The sequence below is a fragment of the Mauremys mutica genome, chromosome 7 (assembly GCF_020497125.1).
Source record: "Mauremys mutica isolate MM-2020 ecotype Southern chromosome 7, ASM2049712v1, whole genome shotgun sequence".
In the NCBI taxonomy this organism is placed as follows: Eukaryota; Metazoa; Chordata; order Testudines; family Geoemydidae; genus Mauremys; species Mauremys mutica.
Window position 1 is genome coordinate 10446177 of NC_059078.1, and position 23845 is coordinate 10470021.

General features: G+C 44.2%; 1 protein-coding gene across 4 annotated transcripts in view; it reads right to left on the bottom strand.

The window, feature by feature from the left end:
• Positions 1-23845, bottom strand: part of PROK2 (prokineticin 2) — a 224388-nt gene that overhangs the window by 101637 nt on the left and 98906 nt on the right. Inside the window, exon 5 of one of the 4 annotated variants that reach the window (XR_006580820.1) lies at positions 20502-20567. The exons of the other annotated variants lie outside the window; for them this stretch is intronic. The gene's annotated coding sequence lies outside the window, so the exon portion shown is untranslated. Of the gene's footprint in view, positions 1-20501; positions 20568-23845 lie in introns of those variants that run through there. 4 annotated transcript variants of the gene reach the window in all.

The window sequence follows — 23845 nt, forward strand, 5'->3', positions numbered from 1 at the left end:
GCTGCCCCACCGAACCAAAAACAACAACAAAAAAACCCAGCGCCGCCCCGCCGAAGCAAAAACAAACCCCCTGAGCGCCGCCCCACCAACTCCAAAAGATAATCAACAACCCCCCGCAGAACACCGCCCCGCCAAACCAAAAAAAAAACCCCTGAGTGCGGCCCTGCCGAACCAAGATTGCCCGCCCTTTATAGGGTGCCGCCCCAAGCACGTGCTTGGTCGGCTGGTGCCTGGAGCTGGCCCTGTCTGCCTGAGGCTATTACGCCTGTGTCTAAAAAGTAGGCAGGCATGGTCCTCCCACTTTTAGAAGTGTGTGTGTGGGGGGGGCATGACCCCCCTGGTTCTGATGCCCCTAGGCCCCCGGGGTGTGCGGGACCCAGGGCCGGCTCCAGACCCCAGCGCGCCAAGCGTGTGCTTGGGGCGGCATGCCGCAGGGGGTGCTCTGCCTGTCGCTGGGAGGGCGGCAGGCGGCTCCGGTGGACCTGCTGCAGGCGTGCCTGCGGAGGGTCTGCTGGTCCCGCGGCTCCGGTGGAGCTCCCGCAGGCACGTCTGCAGGAGGTCTACTGGAGCCGCGGGACCGGCGACCGCCAGAGCGCCCCCCACGGCATGCCGCCGTGCTTGGGGCGGCGAAATGTCTAGAAGCGCCCCTGGCGGGACCCAACGTTCCTTGTGCCCAGGGCCCCAATAAATCTTAATCCACCTCTGATTGTGACAATCCAGTCTCTTCCCTGCTGCTCCTTTACAAGGCCACAATCCAACCTTCCGAGAACTAATTACCTGTATACCTCATTGGGTGACAGTTGATGGCAGAAAAGGACTCAAAGCAATAAACAACAAAGAATCCCCTTACTATTCCCACTGATGCGAGTCCCGAGAAATCCCCGACTGTATTTCAGTGAACTTTTTCCCTTACGAATTTCTGATTCATTCGGTATGAGAAACGCGGAGATGATGGGTTTTTTTAAAACAAATATCCCCTCTGCATGTGCTCAGGTGTGTGCTTTGTGTACTTGGCATTATTTTGCTTCTTTAGTATGCCCCAAAATGCTGCTAAACAATGAATTGCTTCACCTTTCCCTGTCTGAAGAGGATGTGTCTCTTATACATAGCAACAGTGAAGTCAAATTTTTGACTTAGTGTCTTTGTTCATATTGCTAAGCAGATCAAGTAGGAAGAAAAATGAGACAAGAGATAAACAATGTTGTTTTGTCTGCTAACATGATTGATAGACAAGGTTCAATTATTGTCTCTTCGACTGACAAGAAGCACCTTAAAAAAAATCCTAAAAGATATTGTTTCTTTCTGGCTCAATGCTATTTCCATGGAAAAAATATACAAGGTTGCTCTCTGGTGGTAACTGCATGGCTGTGCCAGGCAGACTGACTGTTTCAAGGTCTTTTTTATCAATTATTATAATGGTGTGAATCCTTGCTTGCTATCGGAATAGCCAAAAAGTAGTTTATGCATCATGTTCAATCCAGTTTACATTTGTTCTAAAGAAACAACCAAAATCTGAAGGCTGGTTTTAATGATTTCTTAATTGAGTTCAGCCAGACTGAAGGAAAAGGTTAGTTTAAACTATAATAATAAAAAAAGTTCCTCTGGGAGTTTTTGCCATCCCGCTGGGCTCAGCAGACATACTAGATTTATCAGTACTCCCTGGGCAGCAGGGGGGAGAAACGCAGTTCTCTTATCTGAGCGGGAAAGCCTCAGCAGGCATTTTGTGCTTCCCTATCTCAGGAGTTTTATCAACTTTTATGAGACTGGTGTATGGAATTTTTCTGAGTGATAATCGCATTCCAAAGAGTTTGCTGGCCATTCTCAGGTCATCTCTTAAATGTTATGTTGGGGCCACATACTTTGTTACTCTGCATGGTCCCTCCCGGTAGTATTTCAGTCTCATAGCACCCCTGTGAGGTAGGGAAGTGCTACTACCTCCATTGTACAGCTGCAGAACTGAGGCACAGAGAGACTAAGGGTATGTCTACACTTGTAGAGTTTTTGCGCTGCAAGTTTCACCGGTGATAGGGAACCAGTGAAAGAAAAGCGCTGGTTTGTGTACTCACTCAGTTCCTCAGGCGTCACGCGTCAGAGAGAGTTTACACTAGCAGCACTTCCATCGCGGATGAGAGCAGCGCTGTAGGGCAGCTATCCCACAGCTCTCTTGATAGGTCTTGTGGGAAGGAGCGCAAGGCATTCTGGGTCCCTGCTCAGTGCCCCATGCTGCCCTGCTTCATGTCCCAGCAGCCTCGTTACTTACTTGTTTCTTTCGTGGCATTTTTTTTAAACCCTCCCTGCTGTTCGGCTGCTTTCCCTGCCATATCTACAAGCAAAGGGAAAGGGAGTTTCAAACTTCCCATGGTTTACAGATGGAGGGGCGGACGTCCATTTACCTGGCATCAGAGCAGCGGAGATGCTGGCCAGAGTGGTCACTTTTGGAACTGTGGGATATCCTTCGGAGGCCAAAAGGGGTTTACACTGGTAGAACATGTCTTCACTTTCAGAGCAGCACAGAAAGAACAGTGGTTAGAGCTATATGCCTCTTGTGAAGGTGGTTTTCTTTTTGCAGTGAAACTTCTGAGTTTCACTGCAAAAAGTCATTAACAAGTGTAGACGCTCCCATGGTTTTAGTGAAAAAAAAATTTTGCGCTTTAAATGGTAAACGTAAACATAGCCTAAGAGAATATCTACAGTGAAAAGAAAAGACCCGCTGCAGCGACCCTCAAAACTGGGGCTTGTGCTACAGGACTAAAAAGAGCAGTGTAGACGTTTGGGCTCAGGCTGAAACCTGGGCTCTGAAACCTGGGGAGTGGGTCCCAGACCCTGGGATTGGCGGGTAGTGATCGATCTATCATCTAGTGTAGACACGATAAAATTGATCCCCGATCGCTCTGCCGTCAACTCCAGAACTCCACCGCAGCGAGAGGCGGAAGCAGAGTCGACAGGGGAGCGGCAGCGGTTGACTCGCCACCGTCCTTGTGGCTAGGTAAATCAACCTAAGATACGCCGACTCCAGCTACGCTATTCTCGTAGCAGAAGTTGCGTATCTTAGGTCGACCCCCTCTCCCCCCACCAGTGTAGACCTAGCCTGAGTCAGTTGACCTGGGCTCTGAGACGCACTGCCAAGGGTCTGTTTTTACAGTGTAGACATACTCTAACTGACTTGCCCAAAGGTTGCACAGGAAGTCTGTGGCAGAGCAGGAACTGAACCCAGCTCTCCTGGGTGTGAGGATAGTGTCTTTAGCCCCAGACGTTCCACCCTACTCTAAATACAGAATACTAGGGCTTTATACTAAATCCCCTTTGACTATCGTGTATATGGGCAGGTTTCCTTAACTGCTTTAAAAAACAGACCTTTCAGTCTATTATAAAAGAGCTTTACAATTACAATTGTCAGAAACCTTGGCATGGCCATAAGCCAGAATGTAGTAGATGATTCATTTATTGTTAGATTTATGACTGGTGAATTCTGGCCATTTGGAAGCTGGGCCTATATTTCACGGACACTCAGCAGAGATATTCTGCTTGATTCAAATCCCTGGACTGTGAAATTCAGTGCCTGGTCCCTGCTGAGGGTTAGAAGATGTCTATGAGGGAGGCAAACCAGATGATGGAGAAGGTGAGCTTATCTCAGTGAATTCCCCACCTCCCTGTGGGCCTCACTTCTTTTAAATACAGCACCAAGCAAAGGCTTGAAGAAGTATGGCAAATTTACTATCAGCTGGCCAGGTACTGAATCTATTTTCAGCAATTTCCAGAATATTAAATGAACTTGAAGTTTCCTGAAATATTCCATGCAGTATATGTGTTTTAACCGATCCTTCGAATGGCAGCTTACCACATGTGTGCACACTGCATTAAAAAATATCTACTTGTTTTTGCAACTTTTTCTTTCAGAACAGTTCAGTCCTGATGGATTGCATTTGTACTATAAACTGTATTTTTATAACACATCTATATGTCCTTTTAATTAAAAATACTAAAGCAAAAGGTCAAAGTAATGAAGATCGATTAATGCATTTTTAAAAAAGGGACTGTAGCGAGGCGGTCTGGTTCCCCGCCCCCTGGAGAGGGACGAACCTGGCCGAACCCTTCTACAGGGACAGTTGGGTCAAATTCCCCCAGTTTAGATTTCAAGACCAACTGAAGTGTTTCTGTGAAATTTTTTATTCTAACAAGAACAGTGCATTTTTAAACCAATGTGCACTGAACTGAGAGTCAGATGATCTTGCTCTGCCAAGGACATTGGCAAGTCATTTAACCTCTCTCTGCCTTGGTTTCCCCACTTGTAAAATAGAGCCAATAAGACTTTGTGAAGTGCTTTGACAGATATGGCTGACGAGAGCTATATGAAAGAGCTAGGTATTGTTAATAAGGTTCTAAATGGTCAGAGAAGTGTGTGTAATTGTGTGTCTAATTTGTGTAGAGGTTTAATGTGATGAGACATCAGGCCCTTTCTTCCCCTGGGTGTGGGATTTGAGTTGACACACAATATACTCCTTTAGCATATCTGATGTGCGTCAGTCCAAGAACTCAGGGACTGAGATACATTGATTAATTTAGATCTGCCTGTGTGGTGGCATGCGGTGCTAGTTCCAGGTGTTATTACCATGCTGTGCTATTAGCCTGCCAGCCTAGCTCCTTAACATTTTTTTTTAAATCACATCTAACATATAGCCACTGCCTGATTTGTTATGGGTGTAGATTTTTGTCTGGCCACCAACTCAAAGGTTAGATACATTACCTCTGTAACCACAAACCTGAATGCAATTTCCATTTTACAAGGATTATGTGAAAATTTATGGCCCATCAATAGTTGAAAACGTATCTTCATGATTCCATTGTGCACTGTGGTTCCAAAAACAGTGCATAAGCCTATAAGTTGTGCTCCACAGATTGGGTCATACTGACCACCAATATACCAAGAACCTGTCTCACTTCTGATGAGGAATTCAGGATTTTCATAGAATCATAGAACTGGAAGGTACCTCGAGAGGTCATCTAGTCCAGTCCCCTGCACTCAAGGCAGGACTAAGTATTATCTAGACCATTCCTGACAGGTGTTTGTCTAACCTGCTCTTAAAAATATCCAATGATGGAGATTGCACAACCTCTCTAGGCAATTTATTCCAGTGCTTAACCACTCAGAGTTAGGAAGCTTTTCTAGTTAGCAACCTAAAGTGCCCTTGCTGCAATTTAAGCCCATTGCTTCTTGTCCTATCCTCAGAGGTTAAGAAGAACATTTCTTCTTCCTCCTCCTTGTAACAACTTTTTACGTACTTGAAAACTGTTATCGTGTCCCCTCTCAGTCTTCTCTTCTCCAGACTAAACAAACTCAATGTTTTAAATCTTCCCTCATAGGTCATGTTTTCTGGACCTTTAATCACTTTTGTTGCTCTTCTCTGGAGTTTCTCCAATTTGTTCACATCTTTCCTGAAATGTAGTGCCCAGAACTGGACACAATACTCCAGCTGAGGCCTAATCAGTGTGGAGTAGAGGGGAAGAATTACTTCTCGTGTCTTGCTTACAATGCTTTGGATAATACACCCCAGAATTATGTTAGCTTTTTTTGCAACAGTGTTACACTGTTGACTCATATTTAGCTTGTGATCCACTATGACCCCCAGATCCCTTTCCGCAGTGGGCATTTTATTTCCTTGCTTAAGAGTCTAACATAAACTGAATTCTTGCAGAATATTGGGATGATGGGAAATGCAGATCAATGATGAAAATTAGAGAGAAAAGGTGGGCGAGGTAATATCTTTTATTGGACTGACTTCTGTTGGTGTAAGAGACAAGCTTTGGAGTTACACAACGTACCTTGAAAGCTTGTCTCTTTCATCAACAGAAGTTGGTCCAGTAAAAATTATTACCTCGCCCACCTTGTCACTCTAATATCCTTGAACTGACATGCTGACAACAGCAAGGCAAACAACAATGGAAAATTAAAGTGAAATTTAGGATAAAAATGAATCTGAAGGATTCCCAGTGTTGACAGTTTTCTTTGATAGTAGCCTAGTGAAAAATGCAACACCTGATTTATTTTTTCTTGATTAAATGGTGCCTCAGGAATAGCTGCTGTGCTTTCAGTTCATACCCTACCTTAATTTGAATTAATTTTCAAGTATAGACAAGCTCCTAGATTTGGGATCTACTTGTATCGGTATAGAAAGACTTATCCATAGACGTATTGCCTTTTATATCAGGGTTGTTCTTACATCAGTGGAATGAGAACCACTGCTGCCTTCTGGTAATGTGTACAGCCATAAAGATTTGTTGGTTCAGTTTAGTTCACATGAGCATCGCAACGTTCAGATGCTCACTCAAACCTCTGATCTCATGTGATTTTTTTTCAACTCAGATTTCAAATGAAACTGCATGACAGAGATTCACCAATACTTTAGCCTGAGCTGGACATACTGCAAGAGCTTCCCTCTCATAGTCAGGGCCGGCTCCAGGCACCAGACGACCAAGCACGTGCTTGGGGCAGCACCTTGGGGCGGGGTGGTGCTCGGGTTTTTTTTTTTTTTTTGGTTTGTTGGGGCAGAGCTGGAGGGGTTTTTCTTTTGATTCGGCAGCGTGGCACTCGGAGGGGGGCGGGGGCTTGGGGCGGTGCTCGGAGAGGGGGTGGGGGTTTGGGGTGGCGTGGCGCTCGGAGGAGGGAGGGGACTTGGCGCAGTGCGGTGCTCGGGGGCTTCGGGCGGCGTGGTGCTTGGGAGGGCGGGGGTTTTGGCGGCGCGGCACTGGGGGGGTCAGCGGCGCTCGCAGGGTGGGGTGTATGACGGGGCTGTGCTCTTCTTTTTTGCTTGAGACGACCAAAAAAGTTAGAGCCGGCCCTGCTCATAGTCAGTATTTCTGGGTTTTGCTGAGGCCAGTCTGGTGCAGGAGGCGAATGAGAGCATGCCACTTCAAATTTTAAATAAAAAAATTTTTTTTTCAAACTACACACACAAAATCTACACATGCCAATTACAGCTACAGGTAGAAGTAGGCAGAATGTAATTGCATGAGTCTGAATTTGGTCAAGACACTGTGGTGAATACCTTCCTTCTCTGATGCCATGTCTATCCAAGAATTTTTGCTAAATTTTCCCTGGTATTGGTCTGAAAGGCTTTGTTTGTTTGTTTTGTAGCTTTCTTTTTATCTTTGGCCTGGTACTGCTTTATAATGGTCTGGTTAAAATGGCACAGCCCCACAAGTGTGGATGTGGTCACACCAGTATAAATGGCCTTTACTGGTCTAGTTTTATACCAATAACTATATTGCTAAAAAACCCCACACCGTAACCAACATGCTTATCCTGGTACAAAGTCTCTGTGTAGAGCGGGCCTGAGAAATATCAGGAATGTCAACTCTGGCCTGCCCAGGTTTCCTGGAGGACTTTGAGGTTCTCAGAGCATGTATATATTTTAGCTTTCAGACTTCATCTGACAGTTGAGAGAGCTCAAACTTCAAAAAACATTTCCCTTCTCCCAAAACAATTAGTAGTTGAAGTTAAATAGGTGTTAAAAAAATTAAAAATTTTAGACACTCTGACAACAGATTGCTTCCCTTTCAATTGCTTGGACCTTGTGATATAAAAGTTTCATTAGCTCTTAAAGGTTTTATAAATAGAAAAGACCCAAATTTCTCATCTAAAAAACAAAGAGGGAAAATTAAATAACTACAAACCATTAGCCCTCAAAAGAAAGCCCTGAAAGCATACTACTCCAATTTATATTTCCCTTCACAAGTCACCTTTAAGACTCTCGTCATGAACCAATTCCCTTTCCACAGAATTGCTAATGATGAGATGTAAATAAAAGTGCTTAAAGAATTAGTGGAGAACCCAAACAGCCTTTTAGAACATTGATTAGCAATTAAATCAGCAACCTTGTAGTGACTGTGCAGTTTAAGGCAATTTCTATTTTTAGGACCTATAAATAGCAATGGTGGCCCAAGTTCACATTCCACACCTGGGACAGAGTTTGCTCTTTTGTATACACACTTGAAAACAAAGTAAAATATTTCCTATACCCAAAAGGCTTCCTAACTTGGCTCAAACCCACTATCCACTTCCTGGTCTTTGAGTATTTTCCTTGAATGCAAGATTTCCCCCAATATGCCCAAACCTGGGTTGACATTTTCTTGTAGTGAATTTTCCACATTTAATATAAACCTCCACCTGTAGATTGCTCAATCTGGACTGAGCAGATCACAGTCTGAAATGCTGTAGCCAGGTAGAATTTTTATTCAACTTAGAATGATGAAAGATCTTCTGCCTCACTGAAACGGGACTTGTTCTTGTAAAAAAAATATTCTCTCCTCTTTAATTGTTCAACCACTTAGGAAAAAAGAAAGACCATTGTTGGTTAGGCTGAAGCCATAACATGTATGCTGCGCCCCTTGGTAAGCCATGAACGAATAGAAGAAATGCTTTGATCAGCTCAAGCCTTTACACGTCAGGAAAGTGATACTAATAGCATATAATGAAACACAACGGCGGAGTAGAGCACTGGAGACCCTACAAGTAAGCATGCAATCACCAGCTTTATCAAAAAGGGAACATACACTACCATAATCTGATATACCACACAAGCCATTTCCCTTCCTCCTAAAGCAGCGGTTCTCAAACTGTGGGCTGGGACCCCAAGGTGGGTCGCAACCTGATTTTAATGGGGTCACCAGGGGAAGCTGGGACCCAGGGCTGAAGCTGAAGCCCTAGCTCCAGCCCCACTTAGGGTGGTGAGGCACAGGCACAGGCTCCGGCCCACTCCCGGGGTCATTTAGTAACTTTGTTGTCAGAAGGGGGTCACGGTGCAATGAAGTTTGAGAACCCCTGCTCTAAAGCCAATTGACACCTAAACCCCTTTAAGAATCTGGGCCTTAGTCTACCAGTCTGATAGTAGCTATCCGGCTTTAATGGGAAATACGGAATGTTACTGAGCAAGAAGTGATCAAGTGCCTCAAAGTTTGGCTCCACAACGGAGCTACCCCAAAGCGCAGGGCTGTGAGGTGTTTTGGGAGTGGTTCTGGCCCATCTTTGCTAGGGTGACCAGAGAGCAAGTGTGAAAAATCGGGACTGGGGTTGGGGGTAATAGGCACCCATAGAAGACAAAGCCTCAAATATCGTGACTGTCCCTATAAAATCGGGACATCTGGTCACCCTAATCTCTGCTTGTATCAAAGCAGGCAATGTCAGTAAAGCCAAATTCAGAGGCCGGTGCTGCAGGGTGAGCTCTTTTTCAACGCTGGCACCTGTACCGAAATTGGAAGAACCACACTATTTCTCATTGTTCAGATCTTAAAAGGTGAATATTTCCTCTTCAATACGTATCTGAACTGTTTACACCAATAAGGATGGGGCCTAAGAAGGATCTGACCTTTATTAATAAGGACTTGGCCCCGATGAGGGCCTGTTTGAACTACTACTAAAGAAGTTCATTACATGCCCAAAATGTATGAAAACAGAGAGTTTGGGTCATTCATTCCAAAAGGGACAGGATGAACCATGCTCCCTCCATTATCTTCTTCCTGTTTCACTCTAGAGCCATGGGAAAGCCCACTGTTCCTTTCCAGTTCAGGACATGGGATCTCCATGCCTGTCAAAGCTTCGCTCGCCAGTTTGCTCCCTGCTGCAGTGGAAGCTTAGCTGACAACATCCCAGACAGAGACAATCAAAGGGGCTCTGCCGTGGATGACATTTGCTCACCCTGTGCTCTCTAATATGGATTCAGTTAACACAGGTTAAAGGCTGTAGAAAGAAGAGTGTTATTCCAGCGGCTCAGTCGCAACTTTGACCCCTAAAACCAGCTAAACCATGAGGAAAAGACACGCAGATCAGCAGGGAGCATGTACACCACCAGTCTCATCTGCACATGTATGCAGTGCTGGTGGGGTGGAGAGAAGGGGCATAATTGTACCAGGGCCCAAAGCTAGGGGGCCCCCGAAAACATCTGTAACTGGGATGAAATAGGGGTGAAAAGGGAGAGGGTCAGACCCTGGCAAAATGATGTACCGGGCCCCCAAATTTCTCTCCGTGGTCCTGCACATATGTTGCATGGCTTTAACTCTACCATTATACTGGTAGAGTTAAAGTGGTGTAACCCTCATAGCATACATGCAGTTATACTGGTGCATACGACAAGTATAACTATATTGATAAAAAGATTACACCCTAATAGAGTTATACTGGCACAAAACTGTGTGTAGACCAGGACCTAACGGGAGATGGTTGGAAAGAGGCTTTTAGGGCAGAACAAGAGCTGGCCAATACTGCAAGAAAATTCATGAGGACTTGTTGAAATAAAAAACACTAACTTTGCTTTGATGGCATTTGACACCCTTATTATGCTGTCGTGGCCATCTTGAAATCCCTATGAGTTATAAAAAGGAGGAGAGAAATGTTTCAATCATCAAATCTGGGAGCAGCACCAGTGCCATGTGACTTGTATGAGTGGTTACCTATCGGGCAGAATAAAGGGCCCCGCGAGATAAGCCAAAGCGAAGAACTTACCAACAGCCTTATAACCTGAAATATGTTCACCCAACAGGTTTGTGGAGCATTTTCCAACAACACAAACAATTCATAGCAATCAGAGTCCGACAACAGCAAACTCAGAACAAATGACATGGGTAAGATTGTAGAATACGTGATTTGCCATGAACACTTGGCTTTAAGCAGAACAGCCTGCCTGCCCGAATACACAGCAACATCATATTACTGCAGCTCCAAGGAAGCTAATGAAGATGTCTTTCCCAGGGCTGTCACTGCCGCCCACCTGCCGTTTGATGACTTTACACATGTGTGACAGGTAGTAATGTCACTGACAATCTTTCCCTAGCACCCGCTTTTTATTCCTCCCGACACTACATCTGTCTGCACCGTTCCAAGGGACAGGCTCTATTCACCAACAAGCCGTAGATTATTTCCCCCTTTCTTATTGCTGTTTATCTTTCTACAGAATTGGATTTATTAATTCTCTGCTCCTCCACCATTCCAGGCAGTAGATCAGCTTACAAGTGTAAACCTCAGATCACAGCAGGAAAGGATCAGGTCAGCACTAGACAAGACGTACATGGTGTCAAATCCCCTACAAAAGCAGAATATAGTCTCCTGACAGAGGATATATCAGATACTAAACTAATAGCACACTGGGTCTGAGCCAAAAGGCCAAAGAGAAGTGATCCCACAGGAAAAAGCATCCAAAAGCTTTACTTACTCACGTCTTCACTAAGCTGATTTCAAGTCAAATTCTCTTTAAGTATTAATGTTGGGAGAACTGTATTTGTCCCTATTGTGCCGTCATTTTATTTTTCTGCAAACCCTTTATCTCATGTTATGCTTGCCTAGCCTTCGTCAATCATTTTGTGCAGATACTCTTATCTGTCACTAGAGGGCACTGTGGAATCCCTAGACTTAAGCATTACTTGTTAACCCTTTTCCAGGGAGGTGACTTTACCTAGCGTAGAAAATCTCCTTTCCTTACCTCGCGCATTTCTTCCCTGACTTGCAGGGGTGCTGGAACAATTTGTATAGTGGGGGTGCTGAGAGCCATTGAACCAAACTGTAAACCTGCTATATAATGGAAACTACTTCAAGTCAGGGGGTGCTGCAGCACTCCCCCACATCCCTAGTTCCAGCCCCTATGCTGACTCATTATAATTGAGAGGGAATGTTAACACAGTAACAAATGCATTTTTCAAAAACATAACTCGTGCAAAGGCCAGAAGCAGGACAGAGCACAATATTCCTCCACATCCAATAACTCAACTGAAATCACTGTTAAAGTTTCAGGGGAACATTGTTCATCCAAACCGTTCAGCAGACTGGAAATTCACTTGCTCCCAGGAGTCAAGAGACCTGTGTTCTGTTCCCACATCTGCCACTGACCTGCTGTGTCACTTTGGACAGATCATTTCTCTCTGTCTCCGCTTTCCTTTGCAGTCTGTGTCATTTTTTCAAATCCAGATTGCAAGCTCTTTAGGGGCAGAGACTGTCTTTTATTATGTGTCTGTACAGTACCTAGCAAAATGGGGCCCTGATCTTAGCTGGGATCTTTGGAGGCTACGGTCCTAAAAAATAATTGACTAAGGGGTGGCTTGGATAAATGTGGGCTCTGATAGATAATGAGATTGTTAGCAGGTAACTGATTCACACTGTGGGTCCAGGAGTCCTGATGCATTGGGTCATGGCTGGGGACAGAGGTCCTTCTGGCTTTCCAGGAATCAGTTCCCATCTGCTAGGCACCGTACACACATGTAGTTGAAAAACCAACCGTCTATGCCCTGAAGAAGTGATGAGCGATAACAGGCAGAGAAAAGCAAACAAACAAGGGAAGGACAAGATAACAGGGAAACAATCACATATGGTAAGGTAAACTGGAGTCACAGCATGGCCCCCTGCCCCGCCTTTGCCAAGTGTTTGGTAGGCTGTGAAAACTCACTGCTCCCACTCGCCTCCATGATAATGCCAAAGCACACAACACTTGGAAGTGGAATTTATGCATCCAAAATTTTCCGGATGTGGTTAGGTCGGGTTTTCACTACAGATTTCTGCTAGGTTGGTCAGGAGTGAGGAGAGGTTTGAACCCTGACTGACGCAGCTGTGCTGGCAGAAGCCCCTAGTGTAGAGAGAATTATACCAGCAAAGCTGTACTTTCCCTGGTGAAACTCATGTCGCTCGGGGTGAGGGAGGGAGAGGGCTGGAATAAGCTATACTGGCCAAAGTGGTACAGCTGCATCCACACTAGGAGTGCTCTGCTGATATAGTATATACCAGTATCGCTATCCCGAGGAAGGGCTCTGTAAGGGCCTGGGGCCAGCCAGCCCTGCTCAGTTTCTCAGACCCAGCTGGGAAGGGGCCAGGTGTTTTCTATAAAGGGCTGGGAGATATCAGTTGAAGGGAGCTGCAGGTGGGAGAGGGCTCTGCCTCCTGCAGTTGGCCCTGAAGGAGAAGGGGCAAAGGGAAAAAGGCTCTGGGTGCTGTAGCCCAGAGTGGGCTGAGGAACTGTTTGTGTTTGATGTTTTGCCTAAATTTTATGACGGGAGAATACAATTGTGCTGGAAAAAGACTTTGGGTGCAGAAGTGAGTCCTTCATGGATTGTCGAGACAGAAGCTTATATACGGTGCAGCATGCGTGCAGGCAATTAGCCCCAGGAACAGAAGGGAAACTGAGGCAGCAGCTAACCCAAAGCCAGATTGGATAAGGTGGCCTATGACATGCTCCGAGTGTAGACATGGCCTTAGAAGAGAAAATACACACACAGGAGCTTGCTCCCTGATCCTGGTTAGTCCTTCTGCTTAGCTCTGCTCTCTCTCTGACCTATACAGCTCCCTCAAGTGCGTGGTAGGTTACCCAGAGGGGATGCACATGCATCCGAAGAACAGGAAAACCTGGGATAGATGAGAAGTGTTACAAAGGCAAATCAGGGCCTTTGGGCCCTAATTCAGTAAGGTGCTTAAGCATGTGCCTAACTTTAAGCATTGACTACTGGCTGAATGCTTTTGGAAATCAGATCATAGCCCTTCTGCCTCCAACCTCCCTGGAGGATTATGGAATCTGGGAAGGTGGGACTAGAAAAATAAATTCCTCTCCGATTAATGGGCCTGTAAACGTACGGATGCTTTTAAAAAATGAAGCTTGGATCTATTGCTTGCAGTAAGTCAAGTCTAGTTTCAATGAAATAGTACCCAGCGCTATTTGTGTTTTAAACGGTACAGTGCTATTAATTAGTGTTCAAATTAGGCAATAAGATAAGAGTGGGCATATAATAGGCTGCTAATATATGCCCTGGGGGTGTTGGGAGGTGCAAGTCTGAAGGAAAAGTGATTTTAATCACCACAGAAGTGTATTAATAATGGCCCATAGATTCTTGTATTGCTCTTCTGACACTTTGGAATATTACATTTTCCTATTAAAATGCCCATTATCCTTGAGCCCGCTAAAAATTTATCAGTGCAGCCATATTCTGCCAATTCCTACTCCACATATTATATATTTAGCACAATCCAAAGGACTTATAATTAGAGATGGGCCTGAATCAAACTCCCAGATCCAGAGGCCACCCAGCTTTCAGAACTGAGAGACTCGGCTCCATCTTTGCTCAGGAGATGACACCTCCTCCTTTTGCTGCCCCTGCCGGCTTTTTTGCCCTCTCTGTGCCCCATGGAGCAGGCCGTGTGGAGAAGAGTCAGACAATAGAAAGGAGGCAGCAGTTTGGCATTCACTGCCCAACTGCCTCTTGGCCCTGAGCAGCAGCAGAACACCCTCCTCTCAGGAGGACAATGTGAATGTGTGGGCAGGAAAGACCAGGCCTGAAGACAGGAACAATGTTTGGGAGACACACAGGATCTAGGCTGGACACATGGTGGGACAAGAGAGAGGACCAGAAGAGTGACAAGTAAATGGAGGCAAGGGAAAGAACTGAGGGGAGAAGTCAGGTGGGGACACTGGACCATTGTGTGAGAGAGTATAAGTAGAAGTGGTGGGGGATATTAAGCCAGGTTGCTGGCAAAGGCTGTAGGACAATGGTAGTGGTGAAATACGATGGGGAGATATTGGGAGCAAGAATAGAAGGGTTGATTGGTATTGTGATCAATGCATATCACTTGGAATCAGGCTGCCTTGGATTCTAATTTCAGGTCTGCCAGCGACTCAGGTCTTGTCTCCCTGCAAAAGATGTACTTAATTGGTTTGTAGACTAATACAGTTAAACTGATGCGCACACTCCTTTGTGGGCACGCTTATTTCGGTTTAAGAGGGGTTTACTTCAGTTTAACTTGAACATGTTCCTAGTAGACTTAAACTAAACTGAAAAAGAGACACATATCCAAAATGAAAGTGGCCACACAGGAGTCTGCACTAGTTTAGCTATATGGGTTTTAGTTCATACCATAGGTTAAATATCGGCGCAAAATCCTGTTAAGCCAAAATAAGAGGTTCCACACAGCCTTCTGCACCAGGTTCATTCCACACCTTACATAAAATTGTTTCATGTAGAAAATCCCTCAGTGTGTCTCCTTGGACAACTCAGTTCACATCTATGTGCCTCAGATTTTCCCATTTTAGGAATATTTCCCTACCTCCCAGCCGAGAGAAAAGTACTGTAAGGATCTTGGACGGCTGGAGTTCTAGAAGTGCCAAGTATTGTTCTTACTGTTGGGTTAGGAGTATGAGAAAGAGCCAGAAAGGCTAGATGAGAAGAAAGTCATGGGATGGTCACCATTTTAGCAGACACAGCAGAGATTGAAGTGGATACTATGGAGGAACTGCTGTAGCTTGAGCTTGAGTGCCAGGGCTCCCTAGCACTCGTATCTTCTTTGGATTGGCACAGAGGGAGAGCTGTACACACACCAGTGGGCTACATTCACTCACATCTGTGGGAAGTATTATGGGAGGAGAAGCAGAGTTTTGGAAGCCATCAGACCAGATCATTGCAAACTTGTATCCGTCGTCTACAAAAATCAAAGCCTACAAAGTACACCGAGGGTTGTTGTTCTACTGACCCCAGGGTATTCTGGGGGTATTTCACAGACAATTAAAGCCACTGCACTGAGGAGCTTACTGTCTAAATACTGCACTGCGCTAGGTACAGTATGTGAGTGGTTATACAATGGCATCAGTGAAAATAGTGATATTTTTCATTTTCGCCTGGATACATTACTCCTCCAAAAAGTCATTTGTACTCAATGCCATTTGACTGCAGTACATTGCTAATCACCTACAAAGACATTTTTGGGCAGAGTTTATTGATTGATTCCATGTAAATAGGTGGAACTTTTAATTAAATACAAATGCAGATGAATAACTCACAGTGCATTGACAACATGCAGCACAGACCACTGGAAGGGGCTGATTCTGGTCTCATCGACTCATAGACTTTAAGGTCAGAAGGGACCATTATGATCATCTAGTCTGACCTCCTGCACAATGCAGGCCACAGAATCTCACCCACCCACTCCTGTAACAAACCCCTAACCTATGTCTGAGTTATTGAAGTCCTCAAATTGTGGTTTGAAGACCTCAAGCTGCAGAGAATCCTCCAGCAAGTGACCCATACCCCATGCTGCAGAGGAAGGCGAAAAACCTCCAGGGCTTCTGCCAATCTGCCCTGGAGGAAAATTCCTTCCCGACCCCAAATATGGCAATCAGCCAGCACCCAGGAAAGAATTCTCTGTAGTAACTCAGATCCCACCCCATCTAACATCCCCTCACAGACCACTGGGCATACTTACCTGTTGATAATCAAAGATCAGTTGCCAAATTAATTGCCAAAATTAGGCTATCCCATCATACCAACCCCTCCATAAACTTATCAAGCTTAGTCTTAAAGCCAGATATGTCTTTTGCCCCCACTACTCCCCTTGGAAGGCTGTTCCAGAATTTCACTACTCTAATGGTTAGAAACCTTCGTCTAATTTCAAGTCTAAACTTCCTAGTGTCCAGTTTATATCCATTTGTTTTTGTGTCCACATTGGTACTAAGCTTAAATAATTCCTCTCCCTCCCTAATATTTATCCCTCTGATATATTTATAAAAAGCAATCATATCCCCCCTCAACCTTCTTTTGGTTAGGCTAAACAAGCCAAGCTCTTTGAGTCTCCTTTCATAAGATAGGTTTTCCATTCCTCGGATCATCCTAGTAGCCCTTCTCTGTACCTGTTCCAGTTTGAATTCATCTTTCTTAAACGTGGGAGACCAGAACTGCACACAGTATTCCAGATGAGGTCTCACCAGTGCCTTGTATAATGGTACTAACACCTCCTTATCTTTGCTGGAAATACCTCGCCTGATGCATCCTAAAAACGCATTAGCTTTTTTCACGGCCATATCACATTGGCGGCTCATAGTCATCCTGTGATCAACCAATACTCCAAGGTCCTTCTCCTCCTCTGTTACTTCCAACTGATGTGCCCCCAATTTATAACTAAAATTCTTGTTATTACTACCTAAATGCATGACCTTGCACTTTTCACTATTAAATTTCATCCTATTACTATTACTCCAGTTTACAAGTTCATCCAGATCTTCTTGTATGATATCCCGGTCCTTCTCTGTATTAGCAATACCTCCCACCTTTGTGTCATCCGCAAACTTTATTAGCACATTCCCACTTTTTGTGCCAAGGTCAGTAATAAAAATTTTCCCTGGCATAAACCAGGAGCAAGGCTCCAGTTCAACAAAGCACTTTAGCACATGTTTAAGTCGGTCATATTGAACAAAAGAACTTAAGCACGTGCTTCGGTTCCTTTTAAATCAATGGGATTACTCAAGTGCTTAAAATGACGCACTTTCTGAATCAAGGTCAATGGTGTTGTATTGTGGGTGTGAGGTCATACTCAGACCCAAAGAATTCCAGCTGCTAAAATGCCCATGTTAATAGCTGCACAAGTTAAGCAGCAAAAGAACATTACGGATCAGATCCTGCAAGGTTAGAAAAAGCCTAGGCTCCCTTTGATTTCATTGGGAGAGGAGGGTGCTCAGCACATCACAGGACCAGGCCCTAGAGGACTACGTTAGCTAAAGAAATAAACTGTCTACATTCCCCTTCAGAGGGTATCACATAACACATTATGGTACTGGTTAAAAGAATGAGTGTGAGTGTGAGTGTGTGTGTGTGTGTGTGTGTGTGTGTGTGTGTGTGTGTGTGTGTGTGTGTGTGTGTGTGTGTGTGTGTGTGTGTGTGTGTGTGTGTGTGTGTGTGAGAAGATGATTCATTAAGCAGGTTCTCTCCCATCAGCTAATATAATAGGTTTATGACTTTAGAGACAAACTGACAAGGTTCGTAAAACATAACAATGAGGTGCTATTTAACCCAGTGAATAGCATTCCAGTGAAAGCTATAAGGATGTTAGAAAAAAATAAGGAATTAGCTTTTGCTCATTTGTCAGGCTAAACAGCAGAGCTACTTGGGGCTTTATATTATCTTTAAAGGGTTTATTTTTTATTTTTAAGCAATTGCACATTTCACTGGCTGTTGGTAATTAATTCCCCTCTCCGAGCAGCGATGATAACACTTCATTTAGATTTCACAGATGTGAAGTGATCGCTTTTAAAAATCTTTCATCCTTCAGCTCTGTTTGATGGATATCTCAAATGACAGAAGACATGATTAACTTGAGGACAGACAGAAAGTGTAAGTGGCTGTTCAGATTCACTCGGAGCACAGACACAGGAAAGCAATCTGGGTCTTTCAGCTTGACCCCTATTATCTGATGACTCCACACACCATTCCCACTAAGGTTTTCTCTAAGCTCTTCCCCAGATCCCTAAGCAGAGGTCCTGGATCACCTCCCTGGTTAGTTTATTCCACGGGCTCTTAACCTTTTCCATAAAGAGACTCCTCTCCTACAAAACCCCACTCCCACCCAGCTAGGACCCCCCTCCCTTCAAATTAGCAATATGGGAAGGGCAGGGTAGTCTCAACCCCAAATCTATTCAATTCCCAGTTGTTCTAACTGTTAAGAATTTACTAAGATGTGGGGGTAACATTTTCAAAAAGTGCCCAAGTGGTTTAGGAGTCTAAAGTTATGTCTGCGCTACAGAGCTTATGTTGGCATAGCAACCTATTGTAGACACAGCCAACACCGACAGAAGGGTTTTTTCAGTCAGTGTAGGAACCCCACCTCCCTCAACAATGTTAGGTATGTCTAGAGAAGCCCTCTTCCATCAACATAGCTGCATGTACACTGTGGGTTTTGTCAGCATAACTATGACAGATGTAACTTTTAAGTGTAGACCAAGCTTGAGTCCCAGAGACTTTCAAGTGCGTGTCTACACAGGAAAAAATGGTGTGTTAACTCAGGGCTGTATTACACTTAAAATGTCACACCCGAGTGCTATAGTTAAGATGACCTAACCTCCAGCATTGATGCAAGTAAGTTGCTTGCTCGGGACAGCGGACTACATACAGCAACAGAAAAAAACCTTTCCATCGATGTAGGAAGTGCCTACACTAGGGCTATGTCTACACTAGCAATTGAATGACAAAACTTTTGTCTTTTAGAGGTGCTAAACCCTCTCTCCCAGAAAGACAAAAGTTTTGCTGATGACAAGCACCAGTGTGAACAGTGTGTTGTTGGCAGGAGCGCTCTCTTGCCGACAACGCAAACGCCGTTCATTGGGAGTGGAAGTTTTTTTGTCAGCAAGAGAGCTGACAAACAGCGGCTACACAGCAAGACTTTTCGCAGCATGGCTGTAACCACACAGATGTGTTGCTAAAAATGGTGTAGTGTAGACATAGCCAAGGGTACTACAGCAGTATGTGCTTGTAGTGTAGACATGGCTAACCTGGGTTAAAATAGCAATCACGACATGGCAACTTGACTTTTAACTCATGCTGCTACCCCAAGTTAAACCTGGGGGTTGAACTTGCACGGCTATCCCGAGTTAATAGCGAGATAGCCATGTCTTCACTGCTATTTTAACCCAAGGTAGCTAACCCAAGTTAAGAACACACTCCCTCCCCCACACAGTATAGACATACTCTGAGGTTCCTAAGTGATAGTTGGTGGAACGTGGATGCCTTTGAAGATTTTACCCAGGCTAGTCCTTCCTCAGTTTTAGGTCATGGTTCTGTGCCTTTAGCTCTTTCCAACCATGTAACAAAGCCTGTGTCTGCACTAGGATTGTTTGGGCCCATAATTTCCAGCAGGTACAGATTTCACTGTGGGAGGCTATTGTACAAGCAGGGCTCAGGTGTTTCTTCCTCTGTATCATCTAATCTTGATCTATGCAGGGTCAGACAACATGGTGGTAAAAATGCCTGAGCACACCTGGGCCTTATCTACACCGCAGCTTCCTCTGGTGGACCTGCAGCGGTCTGAAAAGTCCTAGTGAAAGTCTAATGCACAAAAAGGTTCTACAAAGGTTAGATGGTAAAGATACATAATACATGAAGGATTTAAACCCAAATATCTGTCGGCATCTCGTAAATAGGCGATATTATCACATTCACTCCAGCAGTAAAGTAAATGCTACGGTTATCCTCTATATTCAGCCTTGGAGTAATGTGATGGGGCGCTTTCCACCTGCAGATCATTGATTCACATACAATATCTTTGGTGTTGACCCAAAGATACCAGCTGATGGCTGTTAGGTGGGTTTTGTGGGTTGGTCTTATTTCTGTTCCTAAGTATATCCATGGATCCCAAGGATTGTTATCGGCAGAGTCAGCCGCAAGAACAAGGATTAAAAGGTCTGGGCAGCCAACCCCTCAATTCATTCCTGGTCAGGGTGGAGGCACATTGGCAGAGTAGCTGACTATGGTATCCGTTTAGTGGATAGAGAGAGGATATAATTCCATCCCCTTTTCGCAAACACTAATTCCCTTTGGTAAGTACAGAAAGAAAACAAGATTGAAACCTTAACTAAAGGCTGCTCTTTGGATAGCAGCATAAAGGGAGCTCAGTCACTGAAGCCATCAATTTTCATAAGGCAGGGAAAACATATGGGAGACAAAATCCTTCTAGTCTTGGTGCACTTTGCCAGCTCATTAATATGATAGCAATAATGTCCTTACTTGGAGGAGGTGGTCGCAAGAGGAGTCTTGCTATGGAAATCTGTGACATGTTTGCATTCCAAGCTCTAGAGAAAACAGAGAGGAAGCAAAGGATTAAAGCAATTAAAAATGTTAATTTTTGCAGATTAGCAAAATAAGTAATTAAAAACAGGATAGTAATTCCAGGGCTCAGAGGAGAGAATTACAGGACCTGCTGGCATATAAACTGCAAGGGGATTTTTATCATTCATTCTGCTTCTACACACTGGAATAAATCAAGTCCGGTATTTGCTGCATTAATTGATGGCAGAAAGCAGATCTGAAAAATTGCTTTCCTTAACTTTCTGAAGCATTACATTGGGTTATGATAGTTTAGAAATACCTGCTGCTTGGGTCACCAATTTCCTTACGTTTGCAAGGTGAAAAAAAAATTCCCTATGTACAGTAGTGTACATTCATTAGATTCAAAGTTGATAAATTAAATTCAGGCAGGCAGAATCCCAAGTGCCTCATGTAATGATGTGAGGATGTAATGAAGTATGAGATTGGAAAGTGGGGAGGGGAGAATTATGATTTTGGATTCTCTCACTCTGAAATTGGAGAACAACAAGCAAGTTATAGTTAAGTGGAAAGTCTAGTTCTCTGGAGTTCACAGAAGTGGACAAGTTTGCTCTATATTAGGGGTAGGCAACCTATGGCATGTGAGCCGAAGGCGGCACTCGAGCTGATTTTCAGTGGCACTCACACTGCCTGGGTCCTGGCCACTGGTCCGGGGGACTCTGCATTTTAATTTAATTTTAAATGAAGTTTCTTAAACATTTTAAAAACCTTATTTACTTTACATACAACAATAGCTTAGTTATATATTATAGACTTCTAGAGAGAGACCTTCTAAAAATGTTAACATGTATTACTGGCACGCGAAACCTTAAATTAGAGTGAATAAATGAAGACTCAGCACAGCACCTCTGAAAGGTTGCTGACCCCTGCTCTACATGTTGAGCAGTGATGGGCATGAGATGGAGAGTTGAGATCTTCCCCAAATTTTCTGGGTGGGAACCGATCAGATCCAGTGCTGCGGTCTGGGCATATTTCTGCCACTGATGAGAATTTGTGCTTTTTTGGAGGGGAGGGCGGGGAGCGAGGAGATGCTATTCAAAGAACCTGAGCTTTTCACTCTTTGTGGAGAAAGGATTTGGCACAGACGTAGACTTGACTCCTTTGCTTTAATGTCTCTGCTATCTGACACCATTCTAGTGTCCCTCATTGCAGGGGATGTCACCCATTTTGATCTCACAGTTACCTGCCTTCCACCTCATATTTATTGTTCAAAACCATTTACCTCAGGAATGGAGAGTCCTGGAACAGAGGTTATGTACGGAGACAATAATTTACTCTGCAGGAATGAAGCCCTCAGTTATAGTTACAGTTTCCTGCATGAATGGCTTTTTTTTGTCCTGCCCCATATTTTGGGCCTTCGTCACATCCCACATTTCCGTCTTGGCAGGTTTAAATGTATCAACCCAACAGAGCGGGAAGAGAAAGGTGCAGTTAGACTGGAATACAGTTGAAATGTCACCGTAAACTGCATTTATATTAGCCTGTTTCTTGCTGCACTGGTGATGAAGCCAGGGGCCAATGGTAAAGTCATAATCAAGACCCTGTGGTAAAATCTTGGCCCAATTGAAGTCAACGACAAAATTTCCCATTGATGTCAGTGAGACCAGGATTTCATCCCAAGTACGTGGTAAGATGTCTGTTTCGTGCTGCAGAATTGAGTGTGCAGCCAGCTGGGAATTACAGAGTTGTGTTAATACATAAAATTGTTTAATAGCCTTTAGTTTTCATCAAAATATTCTAATAATGCACCTTCAAGTGGTCCCTAATAAAGACGGGCTGAACCAAATACCCCCAGATGTTGGGAAAAATTGGGATCTAGATTTGAACTTCTTGGCCTGAATCCACCCATGGTATCTCACAGCTATATGTACACCCTCTGCTAGTATCAAAGGGTGCACAAAGCAGCAGCCAAAGAGCTACTTATGATTGGCTGGCTCTAGCCGGATATGAGATGAAAGACTGGAGGTAGAATGGCTTGAGATTACTGGAGCCTCTTGGGGACTGAGCACTGCATCGTGATCTGCTCACCCATTTTGCTGGTGGCATCTGTGGCTGCCTGTATGAAGAAGGCACTGTGGGAGGGAAACAAGCTAAACCTGCTACAGCAGGGGTAGGCAACCTATGGCACATGTGCCGAAGGCGGCACGCGAGCTGATTTTAGCGGCACTCACACCGCCCGGGTCCTGGCCACCAGTCCAGGGGGCTCTGCATTTTAATTTAATTTTAAATGAAGCTTCCTAAACATTTTAAAAACCTTATTTACTTTACATACAACGATAGTTTAGTTATATATTATATACTTATGGAAAGAGACCTTCTAAAAACGTTAAAATGTATGACTGGCACGCGAAACCTTAAATTAGAGTGAATAAATGAAGGCTCGGCACAGCACTTCTGAAAGGTTGCCGACCCCTGTGCTACAGATTTCTACTCAGAGATCACTACATTTCTAAGGATCTCAAAATAACCCTCAGAAGCCAAGGACAGAACTTCAGCTGGTGTAAATTGTCATTGTTCCATTGACTTCATAATTTCCAAAGTCAGAAGGGACCATTGTGATCACCTAGTCTGACCTCCTGTAGAACACAGGCCCTAGAACTGCCCCCAAATAATTCCTAGAGCAGAGCTTTTCGAAAAACCTCCCATCTAGATTTAAAAATTGCCAGTGATGAAAAATCCACCATGACCCTTAATAAGTTGTTCCAATGGAACTAGGCCAATTTATACCAGCAGAGGATCTGCCCACAAATATTTGCCATCAGAAGCCCTGGCAAAACTCTCCCAATTCTAAGGCTGATCTTTAAATAGAAACAAAACAATTGCATCATGCATAAGCACTGCATGATTTGCAGCACATACAGTTCGTGCTAAATCCTATCCCCGATGTATATAAAAGGGCTGTGATTTTATTTCTAAAAACAACAGCTATTTTAGTTATTCATGTTCTTTTTTTAAATTAACTTTTGATCATTCCATCAGAAATATTCCCACTACCCAGAATGCTTTGGACAGGTCTTTGAGGTCAGTAACAAACGTGTTGGATGCTAGTGGATACAGTAGTATTATTCCTAAACTGTGATATTTCAGAGCAGCACTGAAACAGTCTGGGAGAAAATACTATTGAGTGTATTAGCATTATTATTAATTATAGTACCTACAGGGCTCAGCCGAGAGCTTTGTTTGCACTGTGCAAACACATACCGAAAGCCATTGCCTGCCGGGACTAGCTTTTACAATCTGCCTT